We start from the raw sequence: 24,820 nt of genomic DNA, 5'->3' as shown, positions 1-24,820 counted from the left end.
ACAAGACAGGGAGGGAACTGATTTTATGTATTTCAGTGAACCAACGGCATGTCAATATGCAAGTTAATATCAAAGACACTTTGTACTGAATTAACTTGTGTCAGTCACGACAGAAGTCTGCAGTTACGTAGTCACAGAGATTTTGGAACATAGGAATGGGAATTAGATAAGTACATAAATAAGGAATGTTTGCAGGGATATGGACCAAGCGCAGAAAGGTGGGCCTAGTTTAGCTTGGGATTGTGGTCTCCATGGAGTGATTGGACCGAAGGGTCAGTTTCTGTGCTCTGAGTAGTTTATTCAGCGCCTCGAGCTTGTACCACCATTCAGTGAGATCATGAAAAATCTGTGGCCCATATCCCTCAATGCCGTTGCTTAACAAAAATGTATCTATCTTAGATTTAAAATCCAGAACCTACTGACATTTGTGGAAGAGAGTTCCAAACCCCTACCACCCTATCTGTGTAGAAGTGCTTCCTAACATCTCCCCTGAGTGGCTTGGGTCTAATTCTCAGACTATGACCCTTTGTTCTAGAATTCAGAACGGGTGGAAATAGTTTCTCTTTATCTATTGTGTCTTTTCATGTTAATATCTTGAAGAATTTGAGCATATGACACCTTAACCCTCTAAATTCTAGAGAAAGCAGGCCTCTTTAGTCTCATGCCTCCTCATACCTTAAACCCTGAAGTCCAGTAGCATTTTTGTAAATCTTTGACCAACAATTTAACATAAATTGGTCTCACAAAGTGGCCTCACTCTGCCATAAATCTTTCTCTATTTTCTAAATATTCAGTATCTCTTAAAAAAAGGGTGAATGTACATGGATGTGGGGAGTGTCGAATGTGGATTGCTTCCTAGGAGAGGCAGCATGCATATGATGGATCAAATGGCCTCCTGTGCTATAACAATTCTCTGATTGTAGAAGAGGTGAAGGTGGTGTCATTATGCTAATATCACTAATACTGTGGGGACATGGGTTAAAACCCCACAGCAGCTGGTGAAATTTAAATTCAACAAATAATTTAGGAATTGAAAGCTGGTCCCAGGGATGGTGTCATGAAGGTTTGTCATTAAAACCCTCCGGGTCACTAGCACCCTTTAGGACAAGAAAATCTGCCATTGACTCCTGCTCTGGCCTACCTGATGGCTCCAAGCCAATGGTTGACTCTTAACTACCCTCTGAAATGGTCAAGGAAACTACTCATTTCAAGGTAGGGATGGACAACAAACATTGACCTCAGCATTAACACCTACATCCCCTTGAAAGAATAGAAGAAGGAAAAAACACAACTGTTACACTTTCTGTTCAAATTGATGGACATTGTGTTCTCACTTTCTGTCTGTGATGGTATCAGATACCAGTCTCTGGAGCAAGCTGCTGTTCTAGGCTGGATTCTAATTTCTACTGAGTACAAATGCAGGGAACCTGCTCCCTGCCCAAACCTTTTCAGGAATAAGTGGCCTTAACTTCTTACTGTAGATATGGAGTCTGTGGGCCATGAGTGACTGAGACCGCATCAGCAGTAATCTGTTTAATCCAGTTGGACCTTGTCTTTGTTCAGGGGGCCAGCTGTATTTGCTACTGAGTATAATTGTTGGGTTAATTTAGACTGTGTTGGGTTTGTTTTTATTATTCCTTCATGGGATGTGGGCATTGCTGGTCATGGCAGCATTTATTGGCCGTCCCTAGTTGTCCTTAAGGTGGTGGTGAGCTGCCTGTTTGAACCACTGCAGTCCGTCTGATGTAGGGACACCCACAGCATTGTTAGGGACAGCATGGATACCGAGTGGTACATCTAGTTTCATTGCTTGCTTTTCCCTTTCCAGCAATTGATATAACTACAAGGGGAGGCAATGGCCTTAATGGTATCATCGCTGGACTGTTAATCCAGAGACCCAGATAACATTCTTGGGACCCAGGTTTGAATCCCACCATGGCAGATGGAGGCATTTGAATTCAATGAATATCTAGAATTAAGAGTCTAATGATGACTGTGAATCCATTGTCAGTTGTTGGAAAAACCCATCTGGTTCACTAATGTCCTTTAGGGAAGGAAACTGCCATCCTTACCTGGTCTGGCCTACATGTGACTCCAGACCCACAGCAATGTGGTTGACTCTTAACTGCCCTCTGGGCAATTGGGGATGGGCAATAAATGCTGGCCTGGCCAGCGACGCCCTCATCCCGTGAACAAATAAAAAAAATTTCATAGGGCAGTTAAGAGTCAGTGAAGGACATTAGTGAACGAGGTGAGTTCTCACAAAGAGCAGTAATAGATTCATGGTCGTCGTTAGACTTTTAATTCCACACTTTTTTGAATTTAAATCCTACCAGTTACTTCCCTCTGACAGTTTGAGAGATGATGTGGTCTTCTTGATTTTTTTTTAAGCATATCACGTGTCTTATTGCCTTTGGGAATGTGAGGAAAATCTGATTGTCAGCCAACTGAATCGCACCATGAATACTTTATCAGTGGTCATCATGTCTGGAAATGAGATTTGAACTCTGGTCCAAACTGGACAAACCACCACTGTGCCACAAGACAGCAAATATCTTATAGAATTTAAATTGCTCCCAAATATCTACCATCCATACGTAAGCCCTCTTAAACTCCCTCAATTAGATCAATGTCTTGTAACACATTTCCAGTTCTCCATTTATTAAGTGTATGAGTGATCTGTATCTCTTTGCTAGATCCTATGGATGTACCCAGGTTTGAGTTATCCCTTATTACACACATTAACTTGCAACTCTTTGAGATCTGTAACTCACTCCCAGGCATCCGTTCCTCCTATACAGCATCTGACTGACTCCTGGTATTAGATTGCTGCGGGTAACTCATGCTCATGAGTCTGTTCAGACACTATTCAAATAATTACTCAAGTCCACAATTCTTCTAGAACTTCCAACCTGTAGGCCCAACACTGCCAACCTTTCCTGCAGAAGTAGAATGGTCTAGAGGTCAAAGGAGCCTGTTCATGTAGAAAAAGGGGGGCAATGGCCTCGTGTTTCAATTGCGAAACTATTAATCCAGGGACCCAGGTAATGTTCTGGGGTCCCAGGTTCAAATTCTGCCATGACAGAGAGTGGAATTTGAATCCAATAAAAATCTGGAATTAAGAGTTGCCTAATGATGACCAGAAAATGCCCATCTGAATTGCTACTATCCTTTAGGGAAGGAAACTGCTGTCCTCGCCTACATGGGACTCCAGACCAACGGTAATATAGTTGACTCTCGACTGCCCTCAGGGCAATTAGGGATGGACAATAAATGCTAGCCTAGCCAGCAATGCCTACATCCTGTGCATGAATTTTAAAAAAAACTTTAAAAATGAAGCCTTGCCTGCCTCTTTGAAGTGATTTTCTCCTAGCAAAGCAAACACCCAGTTCACTGAACAGATGGAAATAAGGGAAGTTTATTGGGGATTTTTGATGTGTTTTTAATTAATTATAAGAAGTGCACTGAATGCAGTGTTGCGGATACCGAGGGCAGTAATTGGTGGGCATCGGAATGCAATTAAAACATCACAACAACATCCCCCATAAACAACAGTAATTTATTTCCCATCTGGGGCTTTTACAGGCAGTGTTTTCTGATATTCATTGTGCAGCAGCAAGTAGTGTGCTTTCAATTAGCCTCGTTCAAGCTTTTAACAAGTTTGTGGAGCCCCACATTAAACCAGAGAAATACCCAGCTCTCGCAGCAGTGTTTGGACCTTGATCAGAAAGGGAAGTAAACCTGATCAAAGCTTAAGTGTGGCAGAATTATCAGAAATGGAGACCATTCTTCCCCTCATACGCATCCTGGCTATTCAAGAAAGCCTTGGAATTAGTTGCACCATTCCAGATTTAATTACTAAGTTTAAATTCCGTGGTGAGACTTGAACTCAGCTTCCCAGAGAATTAGCCTGGGTCTCAGAATTATTAGTCCAGTGACATAAAAACCGAAAGGACTGCAGATGCTGTAAATCAAGAACAAAAACAGAAGTTTCTGGAAAAGTTCAGCAGATCTGGCCGCATCTGTGAAGAAAAAAATCAGAGTTAACGTTTCGGCTCCAGTTCTGAGGAAGGGTCATCGGACCCGAAACGTTAACACTGATTTTTTTCTTCACAGATGCGGCCAGATCTGCTGAGCTTTTCCAGCAACTTCAGTTTTTAGTCCAATGACATTGCCACTGGTACTGTTTACTTTGGGATGATATTGGATGCCACTTTTCAATGCCAGTATAGACATGAAGCCATAGAGTCATACAGCACAGAAACAGACCCTGAGGTCCAACTCGTCCACACTGACCACGTTTCCCAAACTAAACTAGTCCCATTTGTCTGCGTTAGGCCCATTTGGAGTCATAGTCATAGAGATGTACAGTGCAGAAACAGACCTCTCGGTCCAACTCGTCCATGCCAACCAGATATCCCAAATTAATCTTGTCCCATTTGCCAGTATTTGGCCCATATCCATCTAAACCCTTCCTATTCATGTACCCATCCCAATGCCTTTTAAATGTTGTAATTGTACCAGCCTCCACCACTTCCTCCAGCAGTTTATTTCCATACACGCACCACCTTCTGCATGAAAAAGTTGCTCCTTGGGTCCCTTTTAAATCTTCCACCCCTCGCCCTTAAACTTATGCTGTCTAGTTTTGAACTTTCCTACCCTGGGGGAAAAAAAATGACCTCAACTACTCACCCTATCCATGCCCCTCATCATTTTAGAAACTTCTATAAGGTCACCTCCTCAGCCTCTGACACTCCAGGGAAAATAGCCCCAGTCTATTCAGCCTCTCCCCATAGCTCGAACCCTCCAACCCGGCAACATCCCTGTAAATCTTTTCTGAATCCTTTCAAGTTTCACAACATCTTTCCCATAGCAGGGAGACCAGAATTAAACATCTCAAAGTTCTTTACATCATTGAAGTATAGTTAAAATATTACAATAGTGACTGAACACAGCTCTGTATTTTGACACCGCAGATGGCCAAATCATTGTTTTGTGTGTGATGTTGGCACAGAGATAAATGTTGACCAGGACACAGACCTTTGTTTACAATCGAATCCAAACACTTTTTATGGAAGCTTACAAGATTTTGAGGGTCCTGAAATAGTAACGAGAGAAAGGTCATGTCCCCTTGTGAGAGAGTCTAGGACCAGAGGGCATAATCTCCGAATGAGGGATTAAATATTTAAAACAAAGATGAGTAAACCTTTCTTTTTTCAGGTGTTTGTGGATCTATGGCATCCTTCACCACAAATGGTTGTAGAGTCTGGGTCCTGCCCTTTCTCAAGACTGAGATGGGCAGATTTTTAATCAGTAAGGGAATCAAAGGCTATGAGAAAAAGAAAGGAAAGTGGAGCTGAACAGTATCGGATCAGCCATGATCTCATTGAATGGCAGAGCCAACTCAATGGGCTGAATGGCCTACTTGTGCTCCTACATCTTACAGAGCAGCATGCCCAACATTGCAGCATCCCCTCAGCACTGCAAACAGTCAGCTTGGAATAGGACTTGAACCCACAACCTTGCAAATCAGAGGTGAGTGTGTCATTTTGAAATCCAGCATTGTAGCATTGTGCACGATTAGTTGGATCTGTAGAAATCCAAGACTTGGAAGGGATTTTGTCAACATCAGAGATCCGTTCCAAACAGCATAACCAGAACTATACGCTGCCTTGCTATTTCCCACTTCCCATGGGATTTCATTTAATATTTTAAATGCCAGATGCATGTGGGGAAAGCCCATACCATTCTACAATGAGGGAAGCTATTCATTGGTTGAAACCTGGCATCAGCTGACAATGTAGCAACCTATTAAAGGTCTTCTCATCAAAACAGGGAAGCTGTGCATCACGGCTACAACTTTCCTGACCATTAACATGTGACCCAAGAGCACAAAGGTGGAAGCGTATTTCTTCAGAATTAAATTTCACGTGTAATATATTGCATTACACTGGTTTCACTTTTGGACTGTTTATTTTTATTCATTCAAAGGATGCAGGGCATTGCTGGCCAGGCCAGCGTTAATTGCCCATCCTAATTGCCCAGAGGGCAGTTAAGAGTCAACATTGCTGTGGGTCTGGAGTCACATGTAGTCCAGACCTGGTAAGAATGGCAGTTTCCTTCCCTAAAGGACATTGAACTAGTTTTGAGGCTAATTTACTTGGAGAGCTAAATGTATTGGCACACACATGTGGTTGGATGTGCATTCATCACAAAAGGGCCAAGGATATTTGCTTTATTGTGAAGGAATAATGTTGGGGTTTTTATTTTTTGTTCATTCTGTATTTAAAGTTCTTGTTTGTGTCCAGTGTTGTACTCATCATTCTGTGGGATATGGCTGAATTTTTTGGCTCCGCTGGGCTTTCCCTCCATTGTAAAGGACATAGTCCCAGTCTGAGCAAGGAGGGGAGGGTAACTGAACTGTTGTCAGTGAACACAACGCCCTGCCTGGACTTTGCAACCAACTCCTAGAGATGGATTCACATTTGGATAGTACTGATCCCACCTCTAAAAGCCCATGTCAAGACCTTCCCTCCATCATAAGATCAGAAGTGAGGACGTTCGCTGATGATTGCACAATGTTCAATGCCATTCGTGACTCCTCACATACTGAAGCAGTCCTTGTTCAAATGCAACAAGATCTGGACAATATCCAGGCTTGGGCTGACGAGTGGCAAGTAACATTCATGCAACACACATGCCATGTTATGATCATCTCCAATAAGAACCATTGTAACCAACATGGCACGGTGGCACAGTGGTTAGCACTGCTGCCTCACAGCACCAGGGACCCGGGTTTGATTCCACTTTCGGGTGACTGTCTGTGTGGAGTTTGCACATTCTCCCCGTGTCTGCGTGGGTTTCCTCCCACAATCCAAAGGTGTGCAGGCTAGGTAAATTGGCCATGTTAATTTGCCCATAGTGTTCAGGGATGTGTAGACTAGGTGGGGTTTACAGGGGGATGGGTCTGGGTGGGATGCTTTGTGGGTCGGTGTGGACATGTTGGGCCGAAGGGCCTGTTCCCACACTGTAGGGATTCTATGATTGTATGAACATCCCTTGACATTGAATGGTGTTACTTTACTGAATTCCCCCACTATCAATATCCTGGGGGAGTTACCATTGACAAGACACTCAACTGACACACCACATAAACATAGTGGCTATAAGAGCAGGTCAGAGGCTGAGTCCTGCAGTGAGTAACTCACCTCCTGACTCCCCGAAGCCTGTCCATCATCTACAAGGCACAAGCCAGGAACATGATGGAATACTCCCCACTTGCCTGGATGGGTGCAGCCCCAACAACACTCAAGAAGCTTGACACCATCCAGGACAAAGCAGCCCGCTTGATTGGCACCACATCCACAAGCATTCACTCTCTCCACTAATGGTCAGTAGCAGCAGTGTGTACTATCTACAAGATGCGCTGCAGAAATTCACCAAAGATCCTCAGACAGAACCTTCCAAACCGACAACCACTTCCATCTAGAAGAACAAGGGCCGCAGATACACCCCCTGCAAGTTTCCCTCAAGGCCACTCACCATCCTGACTTGGAAATATATTGCCGTTTCCTTCACTGTCGCTGGGTCATAACCCTGAAATTCCCTCCCTAATTGCATTGTGGTTCAACCCACGGCAGGTGGACTGCAGTGGTTCAAGAAGGCAGCTCCCCACCACCTTCTCAAGGGCAACTAGGGATGGGCAAGAAATGCTGCCCCAGCCAGCAATGTCCACATCCCACGAAATGAATGAAAAAAAAATTTCCTTGCCTTGATTGTCTCCATACCCACACCCGGAATGCCAGGTCCTTCCCATTTCACACCTCCATGTTTCCAATCCCACACTTCCCTGTAGGCTGCTTTCACTCCTGCATCATCCCGATCCCAGTCTGCACCCCTCTCCCCCACCATCTGAGCTTCTCAGTGCAAGCTACCATTCACCTATTTCCCCAGCCCACCCCATAGACCACCCCATAGACCACCCCATAGACCACCTCTCCCCCCCACAACCTGAGGAGGCAGAATTCCCCGGAAGGAAGGAATCTACTGACACTTACTCATAAAGTACACAAAGCCAGCTGTTGCAGCCATGTCTAATGATATCACAAACTGAGTGCCACACAGTTCCTTGTGCCCTGCTGACTTTGCAGCCTGCTCTCTGGATAATGTTAAAAAGTTTTACACTGATGAGTACTCAGGACGTGCAAATGTATTATAAGCACAAACCCACCACAAGATAGTTTAAGGCTCGACACACTGCAAGTAACACTTACCGCTTTACCCCTGCAGTGTAAGTGGGGATGCCCCAATGATAGCCCCTGCAGTGCAATTGGGGGCGACCCAATGGTAGACCCTGCAGTGCAATTGGGCACACCCCAATGATAGCCCTTGCAGTCGAATGACCTTGCTGTGTGAAAACTGTCTCCTACAATCAACTGTATAAGAATAGTAACTGCATTTCAAAATAATTCATGTTAAGAGGTAACATTGTGGTGTTTCAGAGGGTATGATATGGCATCGTAAAAATGTAGGTATTTCTCAACCGTGTGGACAACAGATGGTGAATTTTCAGGTGTAACCATTTTAAACTCAATAGTTTTTAAATGATCTCACTCCGTTGAAGAAATAGTTGCAAACTCTATGCAATTCTTCAGATCAATTCCCATTCGAAGAGGAAACAGAGGGACGGCAGCACTGGAACTGAATCTGATAAATAGGTCCCTGAATTTCCAGGAGTTTATGCTGGAGATTGGGTGGGTGGAAGTGGTAGAAATATAGGTCCCCTCTAAACATCGCCCCCTACACTTTGTCAGGAGCAGTGACAAGACGTTGTATTTGTGAGGAACAGCCAGACACTGTTGCCATAATTGAACATGTCTTTGCAACCAGTTTTTAATTTTCTTTATTCATTCACGAGATATGGCCATCACTGGCAGTGTACCGTAATTATTATCCATGTCTAACTGCTCTTCAGAGGGTGCTGGTGAACTACCTTCTTGGACTGCTGCAATCTTTGGGATGTAGGGGCAGTGTTGTTAGGGAGGGAGTTCCAGGATTTTGACCCAGCGTCAGTGAAGGAATGGCAATATATTTCCAAGTCAGGATGATGTGAGGCTTGGAGGGGAACTCGCAGGTGGTTTTGTTCCCATCTATCTACTGCCCTTGTCCTTCTAGATAGTAGGAGCTGAGAGGTGGGAGACCCACTCCCTCAGTTCCTAGATATACGGCTAAGATGATAAATTTAAATGTCATAAGCCTACATCCCTGGCTCAGTTTCTTTGATCTTTATTCTTTCATGGGATGTGGATATCACTGATAAGGCCGGAGATAGTAGGAACTGCCGATGCTGGAGAATCTGAGATAACAAGGTGTAGAGCTGGATGAACACATTTATTGCCCATCCCTAATTGCCCATGTACGAGTGGCCCAGGGTGTATTTTATGACACAGCCACATTACTGTGAGACTGAAGTGACATGTAGACCAGAACAGGAAAGGCTGGCTGATCTTCTTGCCTCGGAAGGCATGAATGAATCAGATTGGTTTTAATAATAATCAGTGATATAGTTGTCACAGTCAACGTCGCCGATGCAGATTCTTCAACTGAATTTACACTCCACCAGTTGCCTGTGGTGGGATTTGGACCCAGACTTCCAGATTGTTTGCTTGCCTGGGCCTCTGGATTACTAGCCCAGTGACATTATGACTGTACCCACAACCCTAAATTGCATCATTTCGATTAAGCATATTGCTAAGAATGAGTAATGCAGCTGGTGGCCTGTAATTTTTTTAATCAGTCCTATCATCCTGCAATTTTTTTTCTTTATTCATTCACGGGTTGAGGGTGTCGCTGACCAGGCAGCATTTATTGCCCATCCCTAATTGCCCAGAGGGCAGTTAAGAGTCAACCACATTGCTGTGGGCCTGGAGTCACATGTAGGCCAGGCCAGGTGAGGATGGCAGTTTTCTTCCCTAAAGGACATTAGTGAACCAGATGGCTTCTCTAGATGTGTCATTATAGTGTTTTAATAGAGGACTGTTTATAGTATTGAGCTTTATGCTGTCTTGGATTTGCTGCTTTGCTAAAGGGAGGAATGTCTGGATGGCGAGCAAGCGAGGGCTCCACTCCTCTACAGCTTTCAAACACTTCTAATGTAACCAATTGACCCCCTGCTGCCTCCCACACAAATCTCCAACCAGGCTTTAAAGGAACAGACTCCTTGTGACTTCCTCACTTTATCTGACAACTCAGCCTTGAAGAGGTCAAACAGAGAGAGGGGGCGTTAGGCAAATATACGCTTCCCCATGAAACTTGCCCCCTGCAGCTAATGGCAAAACCAACAGTCAACAAAGGGAGGTTTTGTGGAATCCTCCAAGTTGCAGACTGAGAGGGGCTGTGCAGTAATCTTGCAGGTTATTAGTGTGGTTGTGTGCTGGAGAAGCAGTGGGGGAAGAGGAAATGTGGACTATTAGTGAAGGAAGTGCTCAGCTGGGATAAACATTCCAGGGATACCACACATCAGGACAACAGTTGCCAACATTCCCTCTCACCTTTCAGCCATACCTTCCCCACCCCCTCCCCCTACAATGTTTGCATTCTTGGGAGAACAATAGACAATACTTTAAGGGTCACTGGACCTGGGTTTAATGCTGAGCGCACTCTCTCTAGTAATTTTTGCAAGGAAGCTGTCTGACCTTTTCACTGTGCGCAGCCTGGCTCTCTGGTCTTAATTGAGGCTGTTATCGGAAGTTTGCTTTTTAAAATGGAGGTGGGTTTGTTTGTGTGCTTGATGCAACACAACATGAATGACCCCCCACCCCTCCCCCCACCGCCAGCCCCTCACGCATTCTTAGTCACCCTCTTAAGCGATGTTTCATAACCAGTTCAACTTTCGGAGCAAATTACTGCAGATGCTGGAATCTGAACTGAAAACAAAATGTGCTGGAGATCACAGCAGGTCAGGCAGCATCCATGGAGAGAGAGCAAGCTAATGTTTTGAGTCTAGATGACTCTTCATCAGAGGAACAATGTACTCCCATATGTAAACTATTCCAGACCTTTGCCATTTCATTTAAGAAATCAGAGGCAGAATTATCCATATTCCAACACGACATGTGACCCTCAATCGCTCAATTATGTATCATCCAGCTCTCCCTGTGCCCAGCTTCTCTCTCTCTCTTTTCGATGTTTGTTCACCTTTATTCCCTGCTCTGCCCTGTCCGTTTTCAGCTCTCTTTAAAACCAAAGAGCTTGCGTTTATGACACACCTTACATGATTGCAAAACATGCTGTTTGAATCTACTGCTCATGTCTTAATTTGATCACCCCTCACCCTGGACTCGATGACCTACATCAGCTCTAGATCCAGCAGGACCTTATTTTAAATTTTTATCAAATCCCTCCAGGGTCTGACCCCTCCTTATCTCTATAGCATCCTCCAGCCCCTACAACCATCCCCATCTCTGTAATCTTCTCCAGGTCCCTTCCAAGATATCTTCATTCCCTAAATTCCAGGATTCCTGATTTTAATTCCTCCCCCATTGCTGAGCCTAGGCCCTAGGCTGTGGAATACCCCTCAGCAATCCTGTTATGCCTATCTCTCTCTCCTCCTTTCAGTTGTTCCTTAAAATCGACCTCTGATGCCAAACATTTCATCCTCCTCCTGCTCCTATCTTCTGTGTTTCTAAGCTACTGTGTCTTTTTGAGTGGTATCAAACTTAATTTGATAATGCTTCCTGAAGTGAATTGGGAATAATTTTACCCTCTTAAAGGGGCTTTATAAATATAAGTTGCTGTTGAAATGCAATCGCAATGTAGGAAATTCAGCAAATTGTGCATAGTAAGATTGGGTAAACATCAACGACATAATGCCTTTTCATCTATTTATGGGATATGGGCATAACTAGTAAGGTTAGCATTTGTTGTCCACCCTTAATTGCCCTCTAACAGAGTGGCTTGCTTGACCATAACTGCAAGGGAGACAGTTCAGAGTCAACCACATTGCTGTGGGTCTGGAGTCACATGTAGGTCAGACCAGGTAAGGATGGCAGCTTCCCTTCCCTAAAGGGCACCAATTGGACAAGTCCACCTAGTTCTTTGGTGCCCTTTAGGGAAGGGAATCTGCCATCCTTACCTGGTAATTCCAGACATTTTATTGAATTCAAGTGCCACCATCTGTCATGGTGCGATTTGAACCTGGGTCCCCAGAACGTTATCTGGGTCTCTGGATTAACAGTCGAGTGATAATACCACTGGGCCATTGCCTCCCTCCGCAGTGTTCCCAACTCCTGCATTCAATACTCTGATCAATGAAGGCAAGCATGCCAGGCACCACCTTCACCACCCCGTGTCCGGGTGACTTTCTGTGAGGAGAGCATGTTGAGTAAAGGCTGGAGGTTCAAGGGATTTTTTTTGTATTTGTTTCAGAGTTCCAGCACCTGCAGTATTTTGCTTTTAACCAATTTAAGGTAATCAGTCAAGCTCATAATTTGGCTCAGTTACACTTGCCTAAAGTGGCATACATTCCTCCAAAGGGACACGTTCCCTGTGAACAAAGGGAACATTTCTAAGCCTTGAGATAGTAGGAACTGCCGATGCTGGAGAATCTGAGATAACAAAGTGTAGAGCTGGATGAACACAGCAGGCCAAGCAGCATCAGAGGAGCAGGAAAGCTTTCCTTTTCTGAAGAAAGATTTAACAACAAGGATACTTGGGATACTGGTCTATGAACTCTTAATGTGATCATCTGATAGTCTTCTCACTTTACATTAATCCATTGAAAAATAAAATAGGATCATGAGACCATGCAGCCCTTCAAGCCTGAGCAATTAGATCTTGACTGATTTGTTTCTCGGCTTCATTTTACTTCATACCCCTTGATACCCTTACTAAATGGGAATCTATCAATCCAACACTGAAAATATTCTGGTTATGCACCAGAATCCAAGGCCTTTTGCAGAATTGTTCCAAATTTCCATGACTGTCTGTCTTCAGGAGTGTTTTCTGAGTTCACTGCACAGTTGGCTTCAATCTAATTTAAGGTTGTATCCTCGTTCTGGATTTTCCCTTGAGGAAATAATGTCTACTCTATTGAATCACTGCCATTTGAAAAATCTTCTGATGATGTCTCTTTCTCCAGAAGATCTTGTCACTTTATACCGAAAATTTCCATCTCTCTTCTCCAGAGAAAATTGTCACTTCTGACTGAAAGTTCCTCCCTTATTCCCTGACGAGATTCTCCCAAATTTTTTGAGGATGCTAAATATAAAACAGAAAGTGCTGGAGAAACTCAGCAGATCTGGCAGCATCTTTGGAGATTGAAACAAAGTTAACGTTTACAGTCCAGTATGACGTCTTCAGAACAAAAAGGAAATGGAAATATGATGGATTTTATGCTATTGAACAAATGGGGAGGGCCAAATGGAACGAGGGGAGGTGATGGTCTAGTGGTATTATTGCTGGACGGGTAATCCATAGACCCAGGAAATGTTCCAGGGAAGTGGCTTCAAATCTCACAACAACAGATGATAGAATTTGAATTGAATAAAAGAAAATCTGAAAATAAGAGTCTAATGACGACCATGAATCATTGTCAGAAAAACCCATCTGGTTCACTTATGTTCTTTAGGCAGATGGTGGAAGTTGAATTCAATAAAAATCTGGAAATAAATATCTAATGATGATCATGAATCCTTTGTCAATTATTGGAACAACCCATCTCGTTCAATAATGCCCTTTAGGGAAGGAAATCTGCCACCTTACCTGGTCTGGCCTACATGTGACTCCAGACCTGCAGTAATGTGGCTGACTCTCCACCCCAATTAGGGATGTGTGATAAATGCTAGCCTAGCCAGTGACATCCTCATTCTCTGAATGAATACAAAAACAAACGTCAGGGAAAGATTAGATGGTGGGATATTAGAGATCAAAGGTGTCATCGAACAAAAGGTAAAGACCATAAGATATAGGAGCAGAATTAGACCATTTGGCCCATTGAGTCTGTTCTGCAATTCGATCATCACTGATGTGTTTCTCAACCCCATTCTCCTACCTTATCCCTGTAACCCTTGGTCCCCTTACAAATCAGCAACCTATCTATCTCTATCTTAGTACACTCAATAACTTGGCCTTCTCAGCCCTCTGCAGCCATGAGTTCCACAGATTGACCACCCTCTGGCTGAAGAAATTCCTCCTCATCTCAGTTCTAAAGGATCATCCCTTCACTCTGAGGCTGTGTCCTCTGGTCCTAATCTGTCAAACTAGTGGAAACATCTTCTCCACTTCCACTCTATCCAGGCCTCTCAGTATTCTGTAAGTTTCAATGAGATCTTCCTTATCCTTCTAAACTCCATCAAATACAGACCCAGATTCCTCAACCCCTCCTCACATGGCAAGCCTTTCATCTCCCAAGATCATTCATGTGAACCTCCTCTGGACCCCCTCCAATTACAGTACATCTTTACTTAGATATGAGGCCCAAAACTCCTCACAATATTCCAAATGTTGTCTGACCACACCCTTATACAGCCTCAGCAGTACATATCTGCTCTGGTAGTCTAGCCTGCTTGAAGTGAATGCTAACGTTGTATTTGCTTTTCTAATTGCCAACTGAACCTGCATGTTAACCTTAAGAGAATCCTGAACTAGGACTCCCAAGCCCCTCTGTGCTTCAGAATTCTGAAACTTGCCCTGTTTAGAAAATAATCTGCACCTCTATTCTTTCTACCAAAGTACATTTCCTCACACTTTCCCATATTGTATTCCATTTGCCACTTCTTTATCCACTCTGCTACTCTAACCAAGTCCTTCTACAGCTTCCCCATCTCCTTAACAGTACCTGTCCCTCCACCTACCCATGTGTCATCTACAAACTTAGCAACAATGCCCTTAGTACGTTTGTCCAGATCGTTAGTGTAGAACATGAATAATTGTGGTCCCAACACAGACCTCTGTGGAACTCCACTAGTCACCATCCTAAAACAGATCCCTTTATCCCTGCTCTCTGTCTTCTGCCAGTCAGACAATCCTCTATCCATGCCAGTACCTTTCACCAAACACCATGGGCTCGTATCTTATTTAGCAGCCTTCTGTGCGGCACCATGTCAAAGACCTGGAAATCCAAATAGATCACGTACACTGGTTCTCCTTTGTTACCTGCTCAAAGAATTCTAACAAATTTGTCAGGCATGACTTCCCCTTGATGAACCCATGCTGACTCCATCCTATTTTACTGTGCACTTCCAAATACTCTGCAATCTCATCCTTAATAATGGACTCTAAGATCTTACTGACAACTGAAGTCAAGCTAACTGGCCGATAATTTTGGGTCTTCTGCCTCCCTGCCTTTTTAAACAAGGGTTTACATCAACCATTTTCCAGTCCTCTAGAACCCTCTCTGACTCCAGTGATTCCTGAAAGATCACCACCAATACGTCTATGATTTCCTAAGCTGTCTCGTTCAGAATTCTGAGGTATAGATCATCTGGTCCAGGTGGTTTATCCATCGTCAGATCTTCAGCTCCCCCAGCAGCTTCTCCTTAGTGATGGCCACCACATTCATCTTCGCCCCCCAACTCTCTTGAGGTTCTGGTATGCTACTGGTTTCTTCCACTGTGAAGGTTGATGCAAAGTACCTATACAGTTCCTCTGCTATTTCTTAGTTCCCGTTACTACTTCTCCAGTTTCATTTTCCAGTGGTCCTAAGTTCACTCTTGCCTCTCTCATACCTTTTATAAAACCGTTTATGTTACTATCTAGCTTACCTTCATATCTCATCTCTGCCTTACTGCCTCTTTAGCTGTCCGCTACTGGTTTTTAAAGGCTTCCAAATCCTCTGACTTCCCACTAATCTTCACCACATTGAATGCTTTATCTTTTGCTTTTATGCTGTCCCTGACTTCCCTTGTCAGCCATGGTTCCCTCATTCTCCCCTGTGTATGTATTTTCTTAGGATGAATTTCCCCTGTACCTCCTGATTCACCCCCAGAAAACTTCTACCATTCTGCTAGGCTCCTCTTCTAATCAACTCTGGCCAACTCCTCCCGTATGTCTTTGTTGTTACCTCTACTCAATTGTAATACCATTATATCTGAATATAGTTCTCTCTCAAATTGCAAGATGAATTCTATCATATTGTCGTCGCTGCCCTCTCAGGATTCCTTCACCTTAAGCTTCCTAATCAACTCTGCCTTGTGACACATGACCAAATCCAGAATTGCCCGTTCCCTAGTGTGCTCTACCACAAGCCGCTCCAAAAAAAAATCCATCTCATAGAGATTCGACAAATTCCTTTTCTTGAGATCTGCTACCAGCCTGATTTTCCCAGTCCACCTGCATATTGAAGCCCCCATACTTATTGTGATCGTGCCTTTTCTATCCTGATCTATTTTCTTTCCCACATCCTGACTATTTCTAGGAGGCTTGTACACCACTCTGGTCAAGGTCATTTCTCCTTTGTGGTACGTCAACTCCACCCACATTCTATGCCTTCTGACTCTGTAGCACTTCTTGCTATCGATTTAACTTAAAGAGAGTAGTTATCATTGTAGAGGAGAGAATAAAGCAATGATCTTGGTTAGGTTAATAGTGTTAAGAATGCACATATTTATGGATTGTGAGAACTAGACAATGGACATTTGGATATTACTGCAATACAAAGGACTCATTGTGTGATTAATTAGAACTGTGGAAAATCAAAGATTTAAAGGAAACTATGGTCTCATTGTTGCTTCCAAAAAGCAAATGATTTTGGAAAGCTTTGTTCAGCAAAGTTTTTAGAGTGGTATAAGGTGGAGTTTTATTGCTTTACTTGCTGTGCAAAAAGATCTAGAATACTCACACTGCCATCACCTAGCAACAGGCTCTGACCCGAGATGCTGTATGCTTTTTCAGCTTGCGCCTAGAAGCTATGGGCAGTTACCGGAGAGATTGTCAAGGATGCAGTATTGCCTTTCTTTGTCAGTAAGTGTCAGAGGTTGAAGCTGAAAGCCGCAAACACACTCTAAATTTTGCTTAGTGAAGTAGTTTAAAAGAATTTGAAGTTTCAATTTCAGAGCTCCTGTTTCTGAAATGATATCTGAAATCTAATCTGAAAGTTACTGGTTATTCTGTGACTGTCAGAAATCAGATCACATTGAGAGGAATTGGAAAAAACTGTGAGAAGACAACCCTCTTTTTGACTGAATTTACCCTTGATACATGGGAGCTGCGTTGTTTCTTCTTTGTGTTTAATTTTTCTCCCCACCCATAATAGCTCTGTAGAATTGTGTATGTCTTTGTCCTGTCTCTGTATGATGTGTGTATGTGTTGGGAAAAATGAGTGCATGGTTTAATTCACATAGTAGCTTAGCTGATTAACATTTTGCCACTTGTTTAAAGAATAAGTTTGCCAGAAATAAATGCATTATTTTTGAGTCTGCTGAAAAGCCTGTTGACAGTCTCCTTTGTTCTAATTAACAGTAATAAAGAGAAACCCAAGTTGATCAATTTTGGTGAATGAGTCAGACAGTTACAGTGTTGGAGCAGCTCATGGTCCAGTGGTTTGATTTCCAGCCAGTTTTAACAATAGCACAAGTCATTGTTCTCTATCTCGCAAAGGCTCGGAGTGTTTTGCCTCAAATCTTTTGCTTTCTTTCCCTGAAGATGCGTTTTTTTTTCGCTTAACCTGAAGGTTCTGACATTTTATTTCTTCTGAAGACAGTGCCTCAATTATTTTTTTCCCTGAAGGAATACTTGCTGCTTCCCCTGATGAGGTCTTGTGGTACAGTTGGCATTCTTACTGTCTCTGAGCCAGCAGGTTGAGTTCTGCTCCAAGCCTTGCTGGCCACAGAATGATGCATCGATAGTGTAATCAAATGGGCCAATTACCGACCTGCAATTCCTTCCATTACAGTCTGTGGTAAAGACTTCCTGGTTGGCCACACTTCATGTGGAGTCACACTTACTTGAGAAAGGATGTACTGGCACTGGATGTGGTGCAGAGGAGGTTCACTAGGTTGATTCCAGAGATGATAGGGTTAGCTTATGAGGAGAGATTAAGTAGACTGGGACCATACTCGTTGGGATTTAGAAAAATGATGGGAGATCTGATTGAAACATATAAAATTATGAGGGGAATAGATAAAGTAGAAGCAGGGAGGTTGCTTCCACTGGCAGGTGAAACTAGAACTAGGGGGCATAGCCTCAAAATAAGGGGGAGCAGATTAAGGGCTGAGTTGAGGAGGAACTTCTTCACCCAAAGGGTAGTGAATCTGTGGAATTCCCTGCCCAGTGAAGCGCTGAGGCTACCTCATTGAATGTTTTTAAGGCAAAGATAGATTTTTGAACAGTAAAGGAATCAAGGGTTATGGTGAGCGGGTAAGTGGAGCTGAGTCCATGAAAAGATCAGCCATGATCTTCTTCAGTGGTGGAGCAAGGCTTGATGGGCCAGATGGCCTACTCCTGCTCCTATTCCTTATGTTCTTACGTTATCATGCCCTGCCTTCAGGTTAGACTAACAACCCTGTTCAACACAGAATAAGCTGCAGAAAAAAGGTGCAAATGTGTGTTTTGACTGTCTCGTGTCTAGATTTGAAAAACCTTTTTTTGTCTTAAAGACAATGATGCATTTTCCCTGAAGTTGCTGTCCGCTTGTGTCTTGAAGCGATGTCCACTTTTACCCCGAAGATCTTGTCTCTTTCAGATTGAGTTCTAGCCTCTCCATGGAACTGCGCACTAGCCCCATTTGATTTTCACACATCCCCACTTTCCAACAGTGGCCATTGACTGGATGTCTTCCACTGGAATCTTGTTTTAATTTTTTTTCTGATGCCCAGTTTGCCAATTTTCGGTGAAATTTACAGCCCAGCAACTGGTCATTTGGCTTGTGTTCGTGATTGTGTTTGTGTGACCTTCCTCACAATCTTTTTTTATAATGATTTAGATGAGAATATAGAAGGCATGGTTAGTAAGTTTGCGGATGACACCAAAGTGGTATAGTGGACTGTCAGTGAAGTTATCTGAGATTGCAAAGAGATTTTGATCAGTTGGGTCAATGGGCTGAGGAGTTTAACTTGGATAAATGCGAGATATTGCATTTTGGTGAAAAAAACAAGGGCAAGAGTTATACTATTCATGGTAGGGTTCTGGGTTGTGTTGTGGAACAGAGACCCAGGGGTTCAGGTATGTAATTCTTTGAAATTTGTGACACGTGTAGACAGGGTGGTTAAGGAGGTGTTTAGCACACTTGCCATCATTGTTCAGATGTTTGAGTACAGGGGTTGGGATGTCATATTGAGGTTGTACAGGACACTGGTGAGGCCTCTTCTGGGGTATTCTGTCCAGTTCTGGTTGCCCTGCTATAGGAAGGATATTATTACACTGGAGAAGGTTCAAAAGAGATTTACCAGGATATTGCTGGGACTAGAGGGTTTGAGTTATAAGGAGAGGCTGGATAGACTGGGACTGTTTTCATAGGAGCATAGGAGGTTATGGGGTGATGTTATAGAGGTTAATAAAATCATGAAGAGAGACATAAGGTGAATGGCAGATGTCTTTTCCCACGGTGGGGAATTTCAAGACTAGGGGGCATATTTTAAGGTGAGAGGAGAAAAATTTAAAAAAGACATGAGGGGCAACTTTTTTACAGAGAGAGTGGTTCACGTGTGGAATGATCTTCCAGAGGAAGTGATGGATGCGGTTACCAGCTGCAACATTCACTAGTACGGATAGATAGATCACATCAGGGTTCAAAGAGATAATACCCCACATTGGATGTAAAAATTTAACTTTTCCTTTGGGAGACCAGAGCAAGATATCAGTCAACACATCAATTTGCTGGAAAAAAATCGATACCAATTTTTTTATTTTTCAAAACTGGTTATCTTTTACATTCCAATACTCCCCAATATTAATTGTAGTGAGTTTTCGGGCACTTATTTTAATAGGGTCATTGCCCTTTTAAGAACTCCTAATACTCTGAGTTTGATTATTCTGTTCTGCTTTAGAGGGTATATAAAGCTTGGACTCCTTTTAACGCTGACAGTCGGGACATGAGTAGTGCGTGTTTGTTTTTTTTATATATCTAGGGATCTTTTCTAAAGGAGGAAAAGAAACCAAGTTCTGAATTAAACGTGAAAACGAGTGAATCGTTGCAATGTATCGCCTGCATTGCTCTTGTTCGATGGTTTTGTTTTAATGAAATGCATGAGTCATTTCAATAATACGGGGTTTTTGTTTGCACTGGTTAACTCGCCGGCAGCTGGAGTCTGCAGAAATACTTGGTCGTTCTCGCTGCAAGTGCAAAGGAGGGAGAATTTAGCTTTAGAAAAAAAATCGGCTTGGGCTGTGAAGCTGTAACACCCGGCTAGGAAATCAGCAGATTTGACAGCGAGGGAGTAAGCATCCAAAGGATAGCAGTGGAATTTAAATGGTCCCTTTCCTGTCTTTGGCATAGCGCCTGTCACGTCCTTCTCCGTCAGTATAAACTCGTCTGGAGGTGTAGGCACTGTTATAGAATCCCTACAGTGTGGAAGCAGGTCATTCAGTCCATACCCAACCCTGCGAAGGGCATCCCACCCAGACCCACCCCATTCCTGTAATCCTGCATTTCCCCATGGCTAACCCACCTAGCCTGCACATCCCTGGACACTGTGTCACAGCCAATCCACCCTACCTGCACCTTTTTGGACTGGGGGGTGGGTGGGGAAGCTCAGACAGAGTACCTCCAAACAATGCACAAACTCCACACACAGAGTAGCCCAAGGGTGTGTTTGAACCTGGGTCCTTGGCAGTGTGAGGCGGCAGTACTAGCTCCTGAGTTACCATGCCACCGTTGTGTGTCTCATGCTGCTGCAACAAACACAGGGGAGGCTGGAGGAACTCAGCAGATCCTGTCGACAGAGAGGGAAATAAGAGTTAGCATTTTGACTCCCCACAACACTGCCGAGCAGTACCCAGGTGCTGTTAAATTGGATATCTTGCTGACCTGTGGCTGGGGATAGTGGGTTATATCCTCGGCTCGATGTTTGAAGGGGGTGGGGGGTGTGACAAGGGGAAAAAATACATGCTTTCCCAACGATGTGGCAGAATGAATGTTGTCCAGCCCCCTGAGCTTTTGCCCTGCTATCAGGGGAGGCCTAGGCTTAGTGGCTATTATCACTGGATTATTAATCCAGAGACCCAGGAATTGATCTGGGGACCCCGGTTCAAATACTGCCATCCCACTGATGTGGAATTTTTATTCAATGGTAAAAGTCTGGAATGATCGAGAAGCCATTGACAATTGTCAGGGAAAAACCCACCTGGTTCACTAACGCCCTTTAGGGAAGGAAACTGCCATCCTTACCTGGTCTGGTCTACACATGACTCCAGACCCACAGCAATGTGGTTAACACTTAACTGCCCTCTGAAAAGGCAGAGCAAGCCACTTAGTTGAAGGGGCAATTAGGGATGGGCAACAAGTGCTGCCCTAGCCAGTGTTTCCTATATCATGTCCACAATTTTTAACAGATACACCAAAGAAAGCATCCTATCCAGATGCATAACAGCTTGGTATGGCAACTACTCTTCCCAAGACCCCAAGAAATTACAGAGGGTCGTGAACACAGCCCAGTCCATCATACAAACCAGCCTCCCATCCATTGACTCCATCTATACTTCCCGCTGCCTCGGGAAAGCAACCAACATAATCAAAGACCCCTCCGACCCTGGTTATCCCAGGCCAAAGGTGTACAAGTTAGGTGGATTGGCTGTGCTAAATTGCCCATAGTGTCCAGATATATGTAGGCCAGGTGGATTAGCCATGGGAAGTGCAGGATTATAAGGATAGGGTTGGGGACGGGGTGATTGTAGGTGGGATGCACTTCAGAATATCAAAATTTTGACTTGATAGGCCAAATGACCTCTTTGGGCCCTGTAGGGATTCTAGGATTCTAAGAATTGGTGTAAAAGATGGCACATTGGCATGGATAGAAGATGGGTTGGCTAACAGTGTAGGTGTACCTGAGTCATGGTTGGAGCACAAGCCCTAACCTAACCATCAAACCCGCGGATAATGGGGGAGCAGTGGTGGTATGGCACACTGACCTTTACATTGCTGAGGCCAGGCCCCAACTCTCTGACACCCTCTCCTACCGCCCCATTCGATTATGACCCTATCCCTGACTATCAAACCATCACCTCTCAGACCATTCATAATCTCATCACCTCAGGTGACCTCCCAACCGTTTCTATCTCCTTCTCAAGATCCACAAACCTGACTGCCCTGGCTGACCCATTTTCTCTGCCTGCTCCTGCCCTACTGAACTCATCTCCGCTTACCCTGAGTCTGTCTTTTCGCCCTGGTCCAGGAATTCCCCACCTACATCCAGGACACCACCCACACCCTCCACCTCCTCCAAGATTTCTAATTCCCTGGCCCCCAACACCTCATCTTCACCATGGACATCCAGTCCCTATAGACTTGCATTCCCCATGCAGATGGCCTAAAGGCCCTCCACTTCTTCCTCTCCCACAGGCCCGACCAGTCCCCATACACCGACACCCTTATCCACTTAGCCGAACTCTTCCTCACCCTTAACAACTTCTCCTTCAACTCCTCCCACTTCCTACAGACAAAGGGGGTGGCCATAGGTACCCGCATGGGCCCAAGCTATGCCTGCCTCTTTGTAGGTTACATTGGAACAATCCCTCTTCCGTAGCTACACCGGCCCTAAACCCCACCTCTTCTTCCACTGCATCAATGACTGTATCGTCGCTGCCTTGTGCCCCCACGAGGAGCTTGAAAAGTTTATCAACTTTACTAACACCTTTCACCCCAACCTCAAATTCACCTGGACCATCTCTGATACCTACCTTCCCTCTCTGTCTCCATCTCTGATGGCAGCCTTAACACCAACGTCTATTTTAAGGCCACTGACTCCCATAGCTACCTAGAGTACACCTCCGCTCACACACCCTCCTGCAAGAATGCGATCCCCTACTCCCAATTCCTCCGCCTCCGCCGCATCTGCTCCCAAGTTGGGGCATTCCACTCCCCAACATCCCAGATGTCCTCGTATTTCAAGGACCACAACATCCCTCCTTCGGTGATCAAAAATGCCCTCAACTGCATCTCTTGCATTTCCCGCACTTCTGCCCTCAAACCCCCTCCCCCCCAACAAAAATAAAGACAGAATCCCCCTTGTCCTCACATATCACCCCACCAACCTCCGCATTCAATGTATCATTCTCCGCCACTTCCATCACCTACAATCCAACCTCACAACCAAGGATATAATTCCCTCCCCACCCCTATCTGCCTTTCGTAAGGAATGCTCATTCCGTGACTCCCTCGTCCACTCCACCCTCCCCACTGACCCCACCACCCCCGGCACCTTTCCCTGCAACCGCAGAATGTGCTACACCTGCTCCTACACCTCCCCCCTCACCTCCATTCAAGGCCCAAAACAAACCTTCCACATTAGACAGGGATTCACCTGTACATCCCCCAACCTGGTCTACTGTATCCGTTGCTCCCAATGTGGCCTCCTTTACATTGGTGAGACCAAGCGCAGACTCGGGGCCCGTTTCATAGAGTATCTGCGCTCTGTACGCTATGATCATCAATACCTTCTGGTCGCTAAACATTTTTAACTCTCCCTGCCCCTCCCTGGGTGACATGTCCGTCCTAGACCTCCTTCAGTGCCACAATGGTGCCACACGCAAACTGGAGGAGCAACATCTCATATTCCCAATGGTCTTAGTAAAGTATTCACCAGTTTCAAAATCTCCCCACCCCCGGCCTCATCCTATGACCAACACTCCCTCTCATCCCCGCCTCCTTGACCTGACACAACCTGTCCATCTTCTCTGCCACCTATCCACTCCTCCCACCTCACTGACCAATCCCCACCAATCCCTGCCTGCACTCACCTATCACCATCCCACCTACCTTCCCCAGCCCCACCCCTCCTCTCTCTGTTTAATTCTGAGCTCCCTTCCCCCTCACCCATTTCTGAAGAAGGGCCCCGATCCAAAACGTCAACTTTCCTGCTTCTCTGACACTGATGGCCTGCTGTGTTCCTCCAGGTCCACACTGTGTTATCTCTGAGTCGTGGTTAGGTTGGTCAGATGTAGTGAGTGGTGTTCCTCAGGGATCAGTGCTGGGACTGCAACTGTTTACAATTTAGATAAACAACTTTGAGGAAGGGTCAGTTGGAAATACTGATGATTTAATGGTGGTCGTTAATAGCTAATAATTGCCACAGGTGATTTAGTGGTGGGAAAAAGACTGGTTGCGTGTGATAGCAGGTGTTAGAAGTAAAGTCCTTGAATATTTGTGAGGCAGAGATAGATCCTTGTTAAGCGAAGGGGTCGAAAGGGTATGGATGCAGATTTCAGATTACATTTGGATCACCCATGATCTTTTTGAATGAATGAATGAATGAGTAATTTTTATTGTCACATGTATTTTACAGTGAAATACAATAAAATAGTGAAAGGCTTTCATTTGTCACCATAATCCAGCGCCATTTTGAAAGCTTAAAAATAAAAGATGATGAAGGGATATAGCTTAACGAGGTAAAAACCAAAAGAACTGCAGATGCTGTAAATCAGGGACAAAAACAGAAGTTGCTGGAAAAGCTCAGCAGGTCTGGCAGCATCTGTGAAGAGAAAAATCAGAGTTAACGTTTCGGGTCCGGTGACCCTTCCTCAGAACAGGACCCGGAACCTTAACTCTGATATTTTTTTCTTCTTCACAGATGCTGCTAGACCTGCTGAGCTTTTCCAGCGACTTCTGTTTTTGTAGCTTAAAGAGGCGTCCATCTACATTTGAGTTCTGAACTGGCTCAGACCCTCCACC

The 24,820-nt window shown here is 44.4% G+C and overlaps 1 protein-coding gene across 1 annotated transcript in view; it reads left to right on the top strand.

The window, feature by feature from the left end:
- Positions 1 to 24,820, top strand: part of LOC109930673 (high mobility group protein HMGI-C-like) — a 71,217-nt gene that overhangs the window by 18,755 nt on the left and 27,642 nt on the right. The gene's annotated exons all lie outside the window — the stretch shown is intronic.

The sequence above is a fragment of the Rhincodon typus genome, chromosome 16, assembly GCF_021869965.1.
Source record: "Rhincodon typus isolate 14 chromosome 16, sRhiTyp1.1, whole genome shotgun sequence".
In the NCBI taxonomy this organism is placed as follows: domain Eukaryota; kingdom Metazoa; phylum Chordata; class Chondrichthyes; order Orectolobiformes; family Rhincodontidae; genus Rhincodon; species Rhincodon typus.
This window is presented reverse-complemented; position numbering and strand designations above follow the sequence as displayed.